General features: G+C 36.3%; 1 protein-coding gene and 1 long non-coding RNA gene across 2 annotated transcripts in view; one reads left to right on the plus strand and one right to left on the minus strand.

The window, feature by feature from the left end:
• Nucleotides 1–3178: 3178 nt before the first annotated feature.
• LOC135083003 (venom dipeptidyl peptidase 4-like) overlaps nucleotides 3179–16300 on the plus strand; it is a 301931-nt gene continuing 288809 nt past the window's right edge. Inside the window, exon 1 of the mRNA XM_063977765.1 lies at nucleotides 3179–3430. The gene's annotated coding sequence lies outside the window, so the exon portion shown is untranslated. The remainder of the gene's footprint in view (nucleotides 3431–16300) is intronic.
• LOC135082747 (uncharacterized) lies at nucleotides 7306–8695 on the minus strand. Its single transcript, XR_010259473.1, has 2 exons — nucleotides 8157–8695; nucleotides 7306–7530 (listed from the first exon to the last, which is right to left on the minus strand). It is a non-coding gene; the product is annotated as an uncharacterized LOC135082747 (long non-coding RNA).

The following is a 16300-nucleotide window of genomic DNA, read 5'->3' on the forward strand; positions in this document are numbered from 1 at the left end:
CTATGTAGAGACGGCAGTTATTTGAAACAATAATTATAAGGTGCAAGTTCTATCTCAATCCAACATAAAGCACTATAGGTACAGGCCTATAATGGACAGGTCTTGACGGGGAGAGTCCCACATAACGCACTGTTGGTCCCCATCGGCCAGTTTCCAAAGAAAAATGAAAGGTATTTTTTTTAAATGCGTCTGATTATTTTCCTTTGGATCTCTAAAAATCGCTCATATTTTAAACCTTTAAGTACCGCCCTCAAAAAGGTTTTCGCGGGCGAAATGTAATTTATTTTTGCATTACCATAGGAATGCGCCCCGTATAAAAGATGTTTAGGTTTTTTTCCCTAAAAATACGTCCAATTATGAGTGGATTGCTGTCGAGATTATGTAAGTACGCCAACTCGGAAATTGAAAACTGTGAAAATAGACGGTTGATATTTAGGTGGTCATTGGCGACGCCGCCCGCCCAACAATTACCGTACATAAATGAGGCTTTCTTTATTCTCTGTGCCTATAAACACTTGTTAAAATTCTTTAATGCTTCATTTTTTTTTGGAAATCATCATTTTAATTTTGGCCATAGGACGTCCACTGCTGAACATAGGCCTCCTCCAATGATTTCCAAATCGCCCGGTAGGTTGCGGCCTGTACCCAGCATCGCATCAGAAAAGCGCTTATGAGGTCGTCGCACAGTTGCACAGCGTGCTATGGAAAGGGCTATGCTCGGTGTTTCTTTACGAGATTGAATCGAAAATGAGGAGATCCGTAAACGAACTAACGTCGCTGACATAGCCCGACGGATGAGCAAGCTGAAGTGGCAATTTTAGAAAACAATTTAAAAAAATGTTTTCTTTTTTTATTTTGCTATCTCTACTCCAGTAATGCTGACATCTCGTCATCACGACGCCGCCCGTCCAATCTACAGTCGATTAACCGTTTTTCCAATCGAATATTTAATGATGTATTCCAAATTCGAATGGGACGTAAAACATGACGGATAAATAATCGAAGCGAATTTGTAGGTGTGGGGTAAATTGTTTTGGCGGTTATTTATTGTGAAAGGAAATAGGAAGCAGATACTTTGTGGGAAATATTTCATTTTAAATTATCGGCCACTATGTTTATGTTTTCCGCGACCTCCACCCTATCGTCGGTCCATCAAGTGAAAGGTGACATTACACACTTTTATGCGGGCAACACTCGTTGTGGAAATCCGTGGGGTAGGCTTTTGTCGAGCATTTGTGAGAAAGAAAGAAACATTTATTGCAACGAACATCACATTGACAGTGCATTAAAAAGATAATTACATTAGGAAGGATAAGAAAGTGAGCAATGCCACCAGTCTTAATAGAGATGCCCATCGCAATGACTCGGTGATGAAGGCCACGACGCTGCTTTTTAACCGTCTTAAGAAAAAGGAGGAGGTTATGAATCGACAGTATGTGTATTTGGCCGAAACGATGTTGACGTGAATTTTAATGACCTAATTCTCAAACGGCCTGTTTTAATTTTGTAGTTGCAAACGGATTGCAATGGCTTTGAGACTGACACGCTTTGTGCTTCAATTGCAATTTCAGCAAAAGCAATCTATTGGAGTGTTTTTATGAGCTTTACATAGTTGTCCAGTTGGTCATTTAGGCCCTTGTCAAAGGAGGTCATTAGATGAGATTGAATAGGTTAAATCAATAGTCAATCTGGCCATAAGTAATTAAGTATCTTCATCATCTCTAATGCCATTCATCCTAGATGGAATTTCTGAAAAATAAAACAGTTTCAGAAAATGTATAATGGTTTGTCTACTTTTAAGTTATTCTGGACACCTTATTTTATTTTAAGTTTTATTACCATTAATAATGTAACGCCGTTGGTTTCTTATTAATTAAAAAATATGTGGATGCCATAACATTGATGTAGGTGTAACCTACTTATCAATAATCAATAAACGCAAATAAAATCTTTTACGTGCTGTGGACTGTATGTAAAAATAAACTGATAGGAACTACTCTTAAAGCAATAGCTTACAAAGGTTTTCAAATGTTTTTAATATTATTTAAGTTACTTTATTTGCTGACGCTACATCAGATGCTGGTCGCGCTGAAATCCGTCAGAGCGACGCCGCCCGCCCTGAATCAATGTTTTCCATTATTTGACGTGTAATGCCATGGTGAATTAGTGGATGGTTGTTAGTTAAAGAGCTTATGGTTCGATTTATGGGTAACGGGTCAATTCCCACCACTTGTTCTCACCGCTGCAACTCCTGTGTAGCCAGAATCTACAGCTTGACGGCCAAAAAAATCCGGTATATGCTGGAATAAACTGTACCTGTTTTGAATCCTTAACTTCGGGCTCGTGTTTACAAAATAATTTTCCCTCATGAGATTCAAATGTGCGACCACAGCTGGCGTAGTAGTTCGAAGCGGTGGCGGTCTTAGGTAAACAACCTAGCCAAACCTCTAAAATAACGTGATTGTGATTGATTAAATAACTACGAGTATGCACTTAACAATCACATGTTGGTGGTCTCATTAATTTGGATGTTGTTTTACACATAGTTTTATAAAAATAAGGCTGTATTCTTTGCCAAAATATTCCTAATGTCTTCATGGTCATTTTTCATCTCAGGATTATGGCCTAAATATTTTACGCGCCCTCTACGTTACAATAACCCCACCAATCCTTGTAATAATGCATAATTCATAAGCTTATTATAAGCCTTATTTATTACAGAATACAACATAGACATCCAAAAACAGCGGTGAAGACGCCGATGTAAAATCACGTCTCAAAATTTCATTTTCACCGACTTTATGCGCGTCAAACCTCCCCCAGATAAAAAGACAAAAGGTTACATTTATTTTAAACCGAATATACATACTTATAGATCGATTATACCTCCATTATACGAGCTATAGCTTGGTACCCGCCAGTTCGTCGCCGGGGCCCGGCCGAGGCGGGCGTGTGACTGTGTACTGCGCATCTCTTCGCGCATTCACGATCTATATAGTTGTGAAAACATAATGTAAATCCAAGTGTGAAGGATCTGCTGTGAAAATAAAGTGATTGTGTGTAACGATGGATAGTGTGACGTTGTAAAACGAAAATTTAAATAAAAACTGATAATGATCAGATAATTTGTTGAAAAAATTGATGTTGTTTGTAAATAAAATTGCGTGGGTAATTAAGTTTTAAAGGTTTATCGAGAATAAAAAATAAATATATAAAAAATAGAAGCTTTCGGTGTTTAGAGACGTAAAATATTAAGCTTTATTTGTGTAACAGATATTATAAAAAGTGTTAAAAGTTGTCGGTAGGCAAACAAAAAATAAGCATTTAGAAGCTTTTGGTGTTTAGTGTAATTATGATAAAAAGTGTTGTTCTGTAGTGACAATAATGCTAAAATAATAATAACTTATGAACGCAAGTTGTTTGGAAAATGGTAATTATTTAACATTTTTATCACAATCATTTCTATCTTCATATTCATTTTTCGTTTTCGTGTCCTTTTCGTTTTATAATTATGCCTAAGCTTTTTACATGGTGGGTACTTAATTATTTTTGTGGCGTCATACAGTCAATTAAGATCTTTACATCTAACTACCTTCAATATAATTATGTAGAGAGATAAGGCATGCTACGTTTCAAACTAAAATTAAATGAGAGTAACTCAGAATAAGTTAGATTATTCACTGTCAAGGAAAAATAATTAATCAGTATCCAAACTTTCTGAATACCTACTTTTAAACGCACTTTCCTAGATGACTGAAAACATACCTACTTAATACATAGGTACATTTATTTTAAACAGGCTTTTCCCGCGGCTTCACCAGCGTGAAATTTAGTTTGTCACAGATCGTCATAAATTATAGCCTATAATAATATGTTATTCTGGGTTATAAACTATAATACTGTAAAGTTTCATCAAAATCCGTTCAGTAGTTATTGCGTGAAAGAGTAACAATAGGGTTTCTGATTTCTCGACCTATTTTTTTTCTCGAGTTTCGGGAATTCTCGAGGCGAAAGTCTCGAGTTTTCTCGGGTCTCGAGTCTTTAAATTAAAACTGTTGAAATCGGTTGAAATTTAATAAAAACACAGGTTTTTTAATCTAATACCTACTTTAATGCACAACAATCAATATTAGAATTTAGTACCACTTATTTTGGTAAGAAAACAAACAAAAAATGAAAATAATCTTCTTTCATAATTAATATTAACTAATAATTATAACTTTGTTATTAACTAAAGGAACAAAAGTCATAAAGTCGCGTGTACTTTAAGGATAAATAACAATAAAAAATCTGGAGCTACAATTGAATCACTTGTTTTCCAAAGGACACAAGTCCAAATAGCAAAATTACGATAAATAGTTTTTTTTTATAAACAAAAAAACACTTTTTAATATTTTTTTAAATTTCTTTAGGATAACGACTTGAATAAACATTACGAGGAGGCACGAGTACCTAACCTAACAGACAGTTAACAAATGTTTCGGTCTTTAAATCAGTCAGAGTTAAAACATACATAATAAATAGGTTAGCATACTCGTAGGTAAACATTATTACTTAGTTTCGATTGAGATCATTAATTGCAAATCAAATCAGTTAAAAAAGGAAGACTAGGCCAGTCTAAAAGCAACGTTATCCTATTAAATAATTAAAAACTTACTTTTGTCTAAGAAAACAGGCTTTCAAGACTATTAAAGCTTCAAAATCGAAACTCGAGAATTCTCGAGCTCCGGTAATTTTTTTCTCGTCTCGAGTGAAGCCAAATTTCTCGAGTTTTCTCGAGTTCGAGAAGGCTCGAGCAGAAACCCTAAGTAACAAACATCCAGACATCCAAACTTTCGCATTTATAATATTATATTAGTAAGAAAGTCCTCATTGAGAGTCGAACCTACAACCGCGAAGCATTGTAGCCCATATTTAAATTATTTATGTAAACGATGCTTTAGTAAGTACTGGTCCAATAACTAATTATTCCTTGGGTTATCAAGTTATGTGGGTAGGTGAAGTACCTATATATAATATATTACAGTATGATATTTTGTTATTATTAGGTTAGTGGAATTGGAGTTTGACGTGGGTCTAAGCACGGTCTAAGGTTCGATAACAAACTTGAAATCAAAATTTGAACACAATATTGTTATTAGGAATTAGGAACAAAATATGGTTACCTCAGCAATTTAATAAGTGGGCGTTATTAACTTATTTATTATTCAAACAAATAGTTACTGCCTTGTTTTATGATTTCATTATGACGTAATTAAATATAGGTTTTTGGGAAACATATTTTTTTTGTACTTTGTGAATTTTATTCGGCAACCACTAAAGCAGTGATGGCCAAGTGGTCGACCGCGAAGACGATTTTGGTATCCCGCGAAAGTTAAATAAACTGTAGGGTAATTCAAGTGCAATCTGTCATTTCAATCTATTCTATTTGTCATTTAGCTTGTTTAATCTGTGCTCAATAAAGTGCACAATATTTAAGCAGGATATGGTTGCACGCGGATTTTTAGAGAGTTAAATCTTTTGGCCAATAGAAAACGTCATAATAGTTATTATATGAACTGGGATTGGTCAATGACTTTTGAAATTAAAATCCGATGGCCTGAAAAAATCGGTTTTCCAACAAACGTCAGTTACGCGCAAGGAGGTTTAGCTATTTATCCATCGAAGTTAATAAGGGAGAAGACATAAGACTAATTTTATTATTTGCCTGCCGCGACCCGGTTTTTACGAACAATAACGATGACGAACGATGAACAAGTAACGAGGAGCACACTTAGCAATGCTTCCAGGTTGCGCCTCGGTATCAATTAAGTAACATTTTTCGTTAAGTTTACTTTATGGCCAACTAAAGGACTTTTGCCGTCTCCATGGACAAACTCGAAGTATGATAACTACAGTCATTGTCAAAATTTTGCACTGCCATTGCCGCTGGATACCATATATCGCTACTATATTCATAGATAATAGACTTTCAGTTAATCGTCAAAATTGACATTGTTTTTTAAATAACAACAAATGGTATGAATTTTTAAATGTGATATTTTTATAAAGGTAAGTCCCCAAAACAACATTTGATAGCCTATTTTCTTTCGTTGGCATCTAAGTTCCTGTTTTCTACATATATGTTACTACTACCTATTTGATAAGTACCTAACTAAAAACTTTGTCATTTTTTCCGTGTGAACAAAAGCCCTACAATAAATCACCTATTTTTACCTAGTAGGTATACCCTACATATTTATGCTAGACGTGTTGCAAAGACAATAATAATTATTATTAGCATAGCATGCCATAGGTACTACTCGTACCTATGTACACGTGTCTGGTGTCGTGGGGAATATTTTTTCCCTTCTACACTACCAAGCCAGTAGTGTCCTGGGTAATGGGTTATTTATAAGGACCATACAATATCTTCATTCCCATCGACACTACTCCATAACTAAACGCGCGTCCCCTCCCCCAACCGCGATTCAAGGCAATCGGTTAGTGATTAAACGCAATTAATGTGTCTTATTTTATGCAAATACACAATTCTTATCAATATTAATAAATAAAAAACATTCTAAATATAGTTTGTTAAAGTTATAGACGTTTCCCTTCGAGTGACGTCATATCGCCAGCGGCAAACTTAAAGCGAATGGATAGTACCTAATTAAGCTGTAAATACCTATACCCTTGAGCCATGTGCGTGTGGACTGAGTTACTTAGGGCTGTTATGGATATTATGTAGTTTCGGTTATGGATACGGTTACGGATATAGGAATAATATTATACCGGTTTCGGTTACGGATATTTTTTTCGGTTCATTCATGGCCGCACACTTTACATCGAATAAATAATATAAATTTATACTAGATGGCATTATAAAGGTAAATCATACTGTTTTGCCTTTACATATAATGCTATACAAAAACAATTAAAACTGCCTACATCCGAAACTTTTAAATCGGTTACGGTTTCTGATAACCGAAAGTTTCGGTTACGGATATCCCTGGACAGAGTGATCTTTTCAAAAAACTCATCCAACACAACCAAATTTTGAGAGGATTTAGGATATAACTGTGAAAACTTCATAGTAAGGTATTCAATTTGTGAAACCTAAACATCGAAAGCTATAACTAATTTAATAAATCTACTGTCTGGGCAGCGCAGTTCTTTCACAATTACTCAAGTTTTATTTATTCATTCATTCATTTAATTTAAAGCAAGAAGTTATGAAGAAACAAATTTTATGGCTTAACTGCTCTAACTTGCTCAAAACTAAACAAATGTACATTATAGAGCTGCTTCAATAAAACAAGGAGGTATGAATTTTTTAATATTTTTATTTTTTTTTGGCAGCCTTTACTAGGCAGATTCAGTGGAGAACCTTCTGTTCTCTATTAAACAAAATCTTTTAATTAATATTATACACACTGATTGCTTCCCTTCTTGCCAGTCTGGTGAATGCATGCGCATTAAGTAAATCAAATAAATTGTTAAAATGCTCCAGAAAAGTGGCTGTTGCAACAGATCCTGCAGGCAGCTCATCTTAAACAATATTACAAGTTTTAGTTAAGTAATCAGATATTTTGACAGCATTTCTTAAAATAAAGAAAAGGGAGAAGAAACTAAGAAGATAATAATTTGATAGATAATTTATCCAAACAATATATTGGGCACTAGCGGCCGCCCGCGACTTTGTATGCGTGGATCCTGTTTTACCCCTATAGCCTATAATGTTATTCTGTGTTATAAAAAATAATACTGTATGGTTTCATTAAAATCCGTTCAGTAGTTTTTGCGTGAAAGAGTAACAAACTCAAACATCCATACGGATATCCAGACATCCAAACTTTCGCATTTATAATATTAGTAGGATGTTATTATGACGTTTATACAATAATACTATAAAGTTTCAACAAAATCCCTTCAGTAGTTTTTGCGTGAAAGAGTAACATTCATAATACTCTTTTAATTTAATTTTAATTTGTTTAATTTTAATTTGTACACCGCAAAGGTAAGACATGTTGATACCATTTTAAATGCTGACTTAACACCTTATGTAGGTACCTACACATGTTTGAACAAATAAATGTATCTTTATCTTTATACTCGCATAAACATACATTCACACACACTTTCGCATTTAAATAATATTATGTAAGATATTAAACCTTGGATTCCAGAGAAATTATTGTATTTCCCCGCAAAGAGGTTTCCTGTTTCAATATATGACAAAGCTCCTGAAATTGGCCTTTGTTAAGCCTGTAACGTTGCCTGAACAGAAGCTCTGGCATGTCTTCAAAATTTTCTTCATATATTCTGGCTAATTCTCGCATTTTCCGCCTTCTCCGCAATTCTTCCCTGTGGGCAGCCCACAAGAAATGTAAAGTATTCATTTCGTTAGATTTTGTATCAAATAGTAGGATAGGGCTATTTGAAAAATAGCATCTGACAGTTTTGGTGGTAAAAAAAATATGATAGAAATAAAACCTTGACATTGGCAGCGGGGCGCCACCGTCAATACCGGATCGCTGGTTCCGATTTTTTGCCATGTTGGAAACTATATAGTTGAACGACGGTAGCGCCCCCTTATCAATGAGTTTGGTGGGACAGTTCAGTTTAGGCATAGAGTTTAGGTCATCTTTAAGATGTTTTTATATGTCATTGGATTGGAGGGAGGAATGATTGATGAAAGTTTACATTAGAGCTATAAAATAATAATTAGTGATGGGCCGACTATGGTCTTTGCCGACTAACCGACTAGCCGACTAATCGGTTTTCAAATTGCCGATTAGTCGGCCGACTAATCGGCAATGCCGATCATTCTAATACCTACTTGTCCGAAGAATAAATTATCTAGATTTTCTCAAAGAAATATGAATATCTAGATTTCTAAAGAGATAAATATAACTTTTTGAGAAATGAGATTTCTTTAATATGAGAATAAATAAAAAGCAACATGACAATCATCTAACAGTACCTAAGGTCTAGATGTCATAATTTTCGACGGTGGAGGGGTCAGAGGTGACAATATGATCGCCTCCTGCTGGGCTAGGATGCGTGCCGTGATATTATTCTTACTTATCGACGTCAAAATGTATGGGCAAAATTGCGCTTATCGCGGCACGCATACTAGGCCCACTGATTCCTCTCCACCCTCCACGGTGATGGTCAGCGAGCTGGGGGCGTGGGGGTACCTACCCCCGCCTGCATAGCACGGACTACCACCACCGTCGGATAGGCAGGGCCTGCCATACAAGTGGGCAATTGCCGGGACGGACTGTGATAGTTGATGGCTTTGTCTGGATTCCCATAGTTCTTCACACTAAGGCAATCGCGATCTCAGTGGTTATTTATGTGGGTATTCCTCATCCTTCCGATGAGAGGAGCCCCACATAATCTACCACTTCCCCGCAGGATAGTTATGCAATTCCAAGCATTTTTTCCCCGAAAAAAAAGTGTCATAATTTTGGACAAATTAAATTACATAAACTTTACACATTTTTGATGATTTCCTGGTAATTTTAACTAATGTTAGCTTTGTATGAATTAGACTTGCAGTCAAAAGTGGTTTAGATAAACGCACTTGGTCTACCTCATAATCATCTTGGTGATTATGAGTTTATTTCATTCACATATTTAATTTTGTAATGCGCCGATTATAATCGGCATATTTTGCCGAATAGTCGTCACTAGTCGGCCGACTACAAATGATGCCGAATAGTCGGCTTTCCCGACTAGTCGGCGACTAGTCGGCCCATCTCTAATAATAATTTAGTTATGTAAAGACAGCCTAATATAAGTCCCTCTGTTAAAATTACATAATATATTTACTTTAATGAAGACATTTATAATCTATACTTAATATTATAAAGCTGAAGAGTTTGTTTGTTTGTTTGTTTGTTTGGTTGAACGCGCTAATCTCAGGAACTACTGGACCGATTTGAAAAATTATTTTTGTGTTGGATAGCCCGTTAGTTCCTGAAGGCTTTAGGCTATTTATCATCACGCTAAGACCAATAGGAGCGGAGCACCAATCAAGAATATTTCAAATCAATGAATTTTTACCTTTTGAGAGCTGATGCTGCGTAAACGGTTAAAGTTTCGCAAAAATCATGTATGACAGGATTGTTCCCCTTTAAAAGCTCTTTAAAAAAGTCCGCGGTAGCATATGTCTATCTTTTAAGGTTGGCTCATAGTAACCATTTTTATGCAAAAAAAATCTGTTTTAAAATAATGCATTATTTGCGAAGGTGTTTTTATAAACATGATATTAATCCTTATCCAAATAAATAAATTATTCACCACAAGTATTTAATTTTAAACATTCTTGCCCTTTACACCATTCGATTTCAATAAATATCTTAGGAGATATCCCAGTTTTAAAATCACATCGCAGCAAAATAATGATCAAGTAGGTACTACGCGCGCTACTGATGGATCAATGCACAGCCTAAACCGCTGATAGTAAAGACCTGAAACTTGGACGGTGTGTTCTTTGTATGACGTAAGCATCTGATAAGAAAGGATTTTCCAAAATTCTACCCCTAAGGAGGTAAAAAGGAGGGGCAAAGTTTGTATGAAATAACGAGATTCCTTCGTCCAATCTACTTAAAATTTTGCATAAGCATTCTATAACAGAATTAATGGAAGACGTGTTTCGTATTTTAGTGAAATGCACCCCCTAACTATGTTAAAAAGGGGTAGAAAGTTATTTTAGTGGTGATTTGCTTCAAAGTTGATATTAATTACTCATTAGTGCATTTTTTTACAATCATGACGTCATGTTAACGACTACCATACTCTAGGGGCCTCCACTTAACCTCGGAGTGGGTGCCCGCTGCGTGCGCTCGCCCAACAATGCATAGTAATGCATGAAAGTCATGCCGCGGGCACCTGCTTGCGCTGTATACATAAACTCATTTTCGCGCGAGAGTTTTGGCGGAGGCCCTTGAGGTAGTGGGAGTAGTCTTGAGGAAAAGCTCCTTCTCCCACGGCCAGTGGCATGCTGGAAGCTTGGTGATTCTAGCACCCGTAGGAAAATATAAAAAAAAAGTTTACCAATAATACTGCGGTAGGTGTAGTTTTCGATTTCGTTGTAAAAAAATAATACCACCGAGTAACTTTCACCGGATCAAAGGCCGAGCTGCATATTCATAAAATATAAGAAAAAAATATTTTCATGTTTATTTAACCTGATTTTTATATTTTAAAAGTATTTAAACATTTAGATAACGTTAAAACATTTAAAAATAATCGTATGAGAACGTTTTCGACTTCTCCACGGACGAAGTCGCGGGCAAAAGCTATTTGTAAAATAATTAGACTAAATTATTAAAAGTGCCTACCCAAAGTCATTATTCCACGCGGACGAAGTCGCGGGCACAGCTAGTTTAATAAATAACACTGTGATTAAATCTGGATTTATCTGTAATTTACTATAAAGTGAATTTTAAAAACAAACTAATACAAAAACCATAAAGAAAATCGTATCATTTTCGGTCTTATTTAAAACATTACACTAATTGTCAAAAATGACAAATAAAAAAAACTATACGAATTCGAGCTAATTATTTTCATTGTAAATGGTTAAATCTTTAAATGGTTTTCAGATTATGCACCAAATCAAATGAACACAGTAAATAATGACAATAATTTAATCTAGGTGGAGAGATGTGGGTGTGCGAGGGAAGGGGTCAATCTTAATGTTAGATTTTATCAAATACTCAATACTCAATACGTTTATTGCTTCCATAATAGTAATATAGGTGTTACAATGTGATAATACAGTTAAAAACTGTTGTAAAGCCTTTGAAAATGACGAAAAGAGATATTAGCCCAGACCAACATTTATCGTGCCTTTCTAAGCATGGGTTATAATACTTATACTAGCTTTCCGCCCGCGGCTTCGCCCGCGTGGAATTTTGTCTGTCACCGAAATACATTACCGTGCGCGTCCCTGTTTCAAAAACCGGGATAAAAACTATCTATGTCCTTTCCCGGGAGTTAAACTATCTCTATGCCAAATTTCATCAAAATCGGTTGAAAGCAAGACAGACAGATTCCTTTTGCATTTATAATATTGGTATGGGTAGTATAAATTTATAGCAGTAAAACTAAGACACAAATCATTTTAGGCACTCTTACACAATTACGACAGCTTCTAGCTGCAACTGATTTCCACATACACACATACACGGTACTGCTCGAGCAGTTGTGACTACTTCGGCACGGTGAAATTTCAGTTGCCAGGTATATTTTATACTGACTGCTCGAGCAAATATTACAAAGTAGCAGTGGTTCCTCTTCCTCAAAATCAATGTTGCTACTGATTTGAATGAAAATGAAATTGTGACCTGTTGAGCAGTTTCACTACCAACTACTCCAGCAGTTACCTATCAATGGTAGATTCAAGCTGTTGACTGGCTGCAAAAGCGGTCCGTGCCTTTATGTTGACCACTGGCTAATTGCTCGAACTGTCCGTGTATGGCGGGCCCAAACAGACTAATTTTTGCGCATGATTATTTATTATATGAAAGTTCTGTAGCTCTACCATAAGTTTAACCTTACCAAGTGCGTACAAAATGTATGGCAGATTGCACAGCGCCCCTAGCGGTGAACGGCAGAAGTTTGTGTAAGTTACAGTTAGTAGCAGCTAGTGGTAAAGTTTTTTTGCAGTTTTACAAAACACTCCATCCACTATGTCATCCACTCCATCCAGTAGGTACCTATCCATATTTCTGCTTACAAATCCAGACATAAGTGTAATAAGTTATATTATGGTAAATTTATGTTCAAATTTAAGCAAAAAGCATTCTGTGTTTATAAAATATGTTTATTTGCACCTAGTTTATCAATCACCATGTTATTTCCATGCTTTCTATCCAGTCGACTGCTCTAACGACAAGGGTGGGCAGTCGTTGAGATGACAGCGCGAAAATCGTCGGCATCCACTAATTATGACCCTTATGTACCACTATATTGACAAAGTTCTCCGTCTTCGTACGCGATATTGGAAATTTGGCATCTACCATCGGCTGATCTGACATTAGGCGTAGTCTGGCTTTGATATTCAATTTTCAACTGTATTACCTTGACAATCAGTTCAAAATTGATTACTAGAAAATTATTTGACAGACGATTTCTACTCTCGACAAATGCATTTGAATTAGCCCACTGAACTTATTTTAAAATGTACCTATTCGCGCCAAGAACACTGACTATCTATCTACCTATAAATATAGGTACTCACACGCTTCGGTCGGTCGTAACGTGGTAGTATTGTTGCTGCTAAAATGTTTTATTTCACCCTTCTAAACTCTACCTTGCAGTCGACCGCAAGAAATATTTCGAGCATAACTGTGTCTTACTATTTTAACGCGTAAGAAACACCGATATTCGATTCATTATAATAATTACAACACGTAAAATTACATCAAAATAAAATTCACATTAGAACAATCTGAAGAAACCATAAAATTAAATTAAGACAGAGATTGTGTTTTATGGCATAACTTACTTCCACATTAAAAGCAGTAAACGAGCTATAAAGTTTAGTACAAACGGCGGCATGTCAACCTAAATACTGGCATCTAACGTAATTGTAATAGGTACTATATTGCAACGAAAGGATGTTATGATGTGATGACGATTGTATGAAACACTTGTGTTAAAAGATAAGACAATGTATTGTTTAGACAGTGTAGATTCAGATTCGAAATCTTTATCACATCGTTTCTTCCGCTACTTACGGTTCGGCCAAACCAACGCGACCACACGCGATCAGCCGGCGTGCAGCAATGGCGACTAAACTTAAATGCATTGATCAGTTGGTTTGGCCGCACCTTTAATGTAAGGACGTCCCTTTATTCGCATAGGTAATATCAGATTCACGAAATACAAAATACGAACTTTTTGTAGAGACACAAAATACGCGCAAACGCGTTGTCAGTGTGTTGTGCCGCGCATGTTTTTTAAACAAACTGAGGTACTGGCATATTATAATGATTAAATCTGTCGTCCCGCGTACCGCGGCGGAGCGCGGTGCAGTGTGATAATCGCCTATGAGCCTCAGATCATAGGCCTTCCCATATAAGCTCCTTAAAGGTTTAATTCATAATAGACATGATGAAACTTTTATTTTGGTGTTTTAGAGATTGACAAAGAATTATTAATTCTGTAGCTCAAAAACTCCCCGAAATATCATTCTTTCAAAAACGCTTCGTACTATATTTTAAGGATTTTGGATTTGTATCCTAAATCCTTAAAATATATTCAAATATCCGAAAAATCCTAACTACACCCAAATCGTCGTATATGTTTATATGTACCAAACAAATCCATTTGCGATATCTACGGAAACCGGATAAGCGGTGAAAAAATCTTTTCAGCAGATAACTTCATTTCCCGGATGTGTGAGCATTATGAAAGTAGCGCGGGGTGTACACTATGAAAATTTTATTAGTGGACATGTTACATTATTTTAGTCGCTGGAATTTTGGAAGTATTTTGAGTAACTTTTCTTTCATAATTTTTTAGTATCATTGTGAAGGTTATTCTTTATCTGATGTACAAGAACATAACTCAAAGACGATGAGCCGATACAGTTTGTCAAATCACAAACACAATATTTTTACAGATAGATTAATTAGGTACTTTCAAAGTTTCCATACTTAGTATTATTAGACTTTTCTTTTTCTTACAATGTTCAGGCACAATTCCAATATGGACACCAGTTTGCCTCCCATGTTAGGTCTTAGGACTTCTGACTGACTTAAATTGTTTGCGGGTTCCATGACAGTATCTATCCCCTGAGATTGCTCAATTTCGTTAGTTTGGCTCGGGTTTCAATGTCATTCTAGCTAAAATTCTGGACATACAGGATTAAAGTGGTGGGAACTAACAATATTTCTCACGACTGAGTGAATTTGTCCCTGGACTAATCCCGCTACCAGCCTTCTTTTCCGCATCGGGAAATGCAATACTTATACTACACTAAACCCCGACGGTGTCATCCGAAGCCATTGGAGACTGAGTTTGTTGCGGCGCTTCTTTTCAGCACTTACCAAATGTTGGTCTCGAAGCGCTGGTAGGGCAAAAAGATTATGAGACGTGTAAAGGCTCCTTAAGAGCTAAATATTTGACGATTTGTAAGTACTATTTATTAATCTACTAAACAAATAAATAAATTTTGACTTTGACTTTGACTTTGACTTTGAAGCTAATCAAATGGAGCTACGAGTTATTGTCCTAACTTGGACATTCGTCCGCGCCTCAGTCTCAGGCTACTCCGGCGTCAAGGGGACTACCAGTCCCTTCCACCAGTAGTTTTTATGGAGATTTTCTCCTCGCAGCCCTGATTAAACAGGACCCTGGGCCTCACCAACCTAGCAGGCCAAGACTTACAACCTGGTCGAGTTAACTGCACACATGGCAGCCGTGACGTCACGTCGACGCTCTGGTACAGATAAAGCGAACGCGGTGAGAGGCGCCCCACCAACCTAGCAGGCCACGGACTTTCAACCCGGTTAACTACGCACCTGGTAACCGTGACGTCACGTCGACGGTCTGGTACGAACGCGAGAGAGAGTCGCATTCCAGAAAGGTGCGCAGTTAGCTCCATCGGGTGTAGTTGTGCTCCCACCTTTATGAGCTAGTTACACTGACGTAGCGACTTGCCTGGTTGGATCACGCGTCAGTATTCGGTACAGGTGCTTTTCAAATAGATTGCTGTTTGCAGCCTTCAATCACTGCTGCAGCTTTTAAGCTTTTTCAATTTACGAATATGTAGTTTTTTTTTTGCTAAAAATAGATTTGGAAAAGCTTTTGTGAGATTAAAGTTTGCTAAATTTTTAGAATGAATGGCACTATTTTTGATTTTGACATTTGAAATGCTTGCTCTTGATTTCAATGTATACGGAAACATTTCGTTTCTCTTTTTACAATGAATCTTAGAAGATCGAACGACGATTCTTATGATTAAAAAAAAGGTACACGAGGTCTTATGAATTCGGGAACAAATCTCTGGGAATTTAACGCGCATCTATTTTGTATTGATAATATTTCCATAAAGAATCCGCTCGAATTTTGTTTCTTAAAACTTACACAGTTTGTTTATTTTCTCTATCGTTGTAGGTATTTTCTGTAATGTTTCACCTGTCAATCTAGATAAACATCTTTCAATCTCAAACGATAGGTGTCTGGTCTAGTAATTCGCTCTTACACCACTATTTTTTCTTCATTTAGTATAATGTTTGGACCTAGCCTTTTTCATATTTTTTAGGGATAGTACATTAGTAGAGCTACTACCTCCCCT

The sequence above is a fragment of the Ostrinia nubilalis genome, chromosome 22, assembly GCF_963855985.1.
Source record: "Ostrinia nubilalis chromosome 22, ilOstNubi1.1, whole genome shotgun sequence".
Classification (NCBI taxonomy): Eukaryota; Metazoa; Arthropoda; class Insecta; order Lepidoptera; family Crambidae; genus Ostrinia; species Ostrinia nubilalis.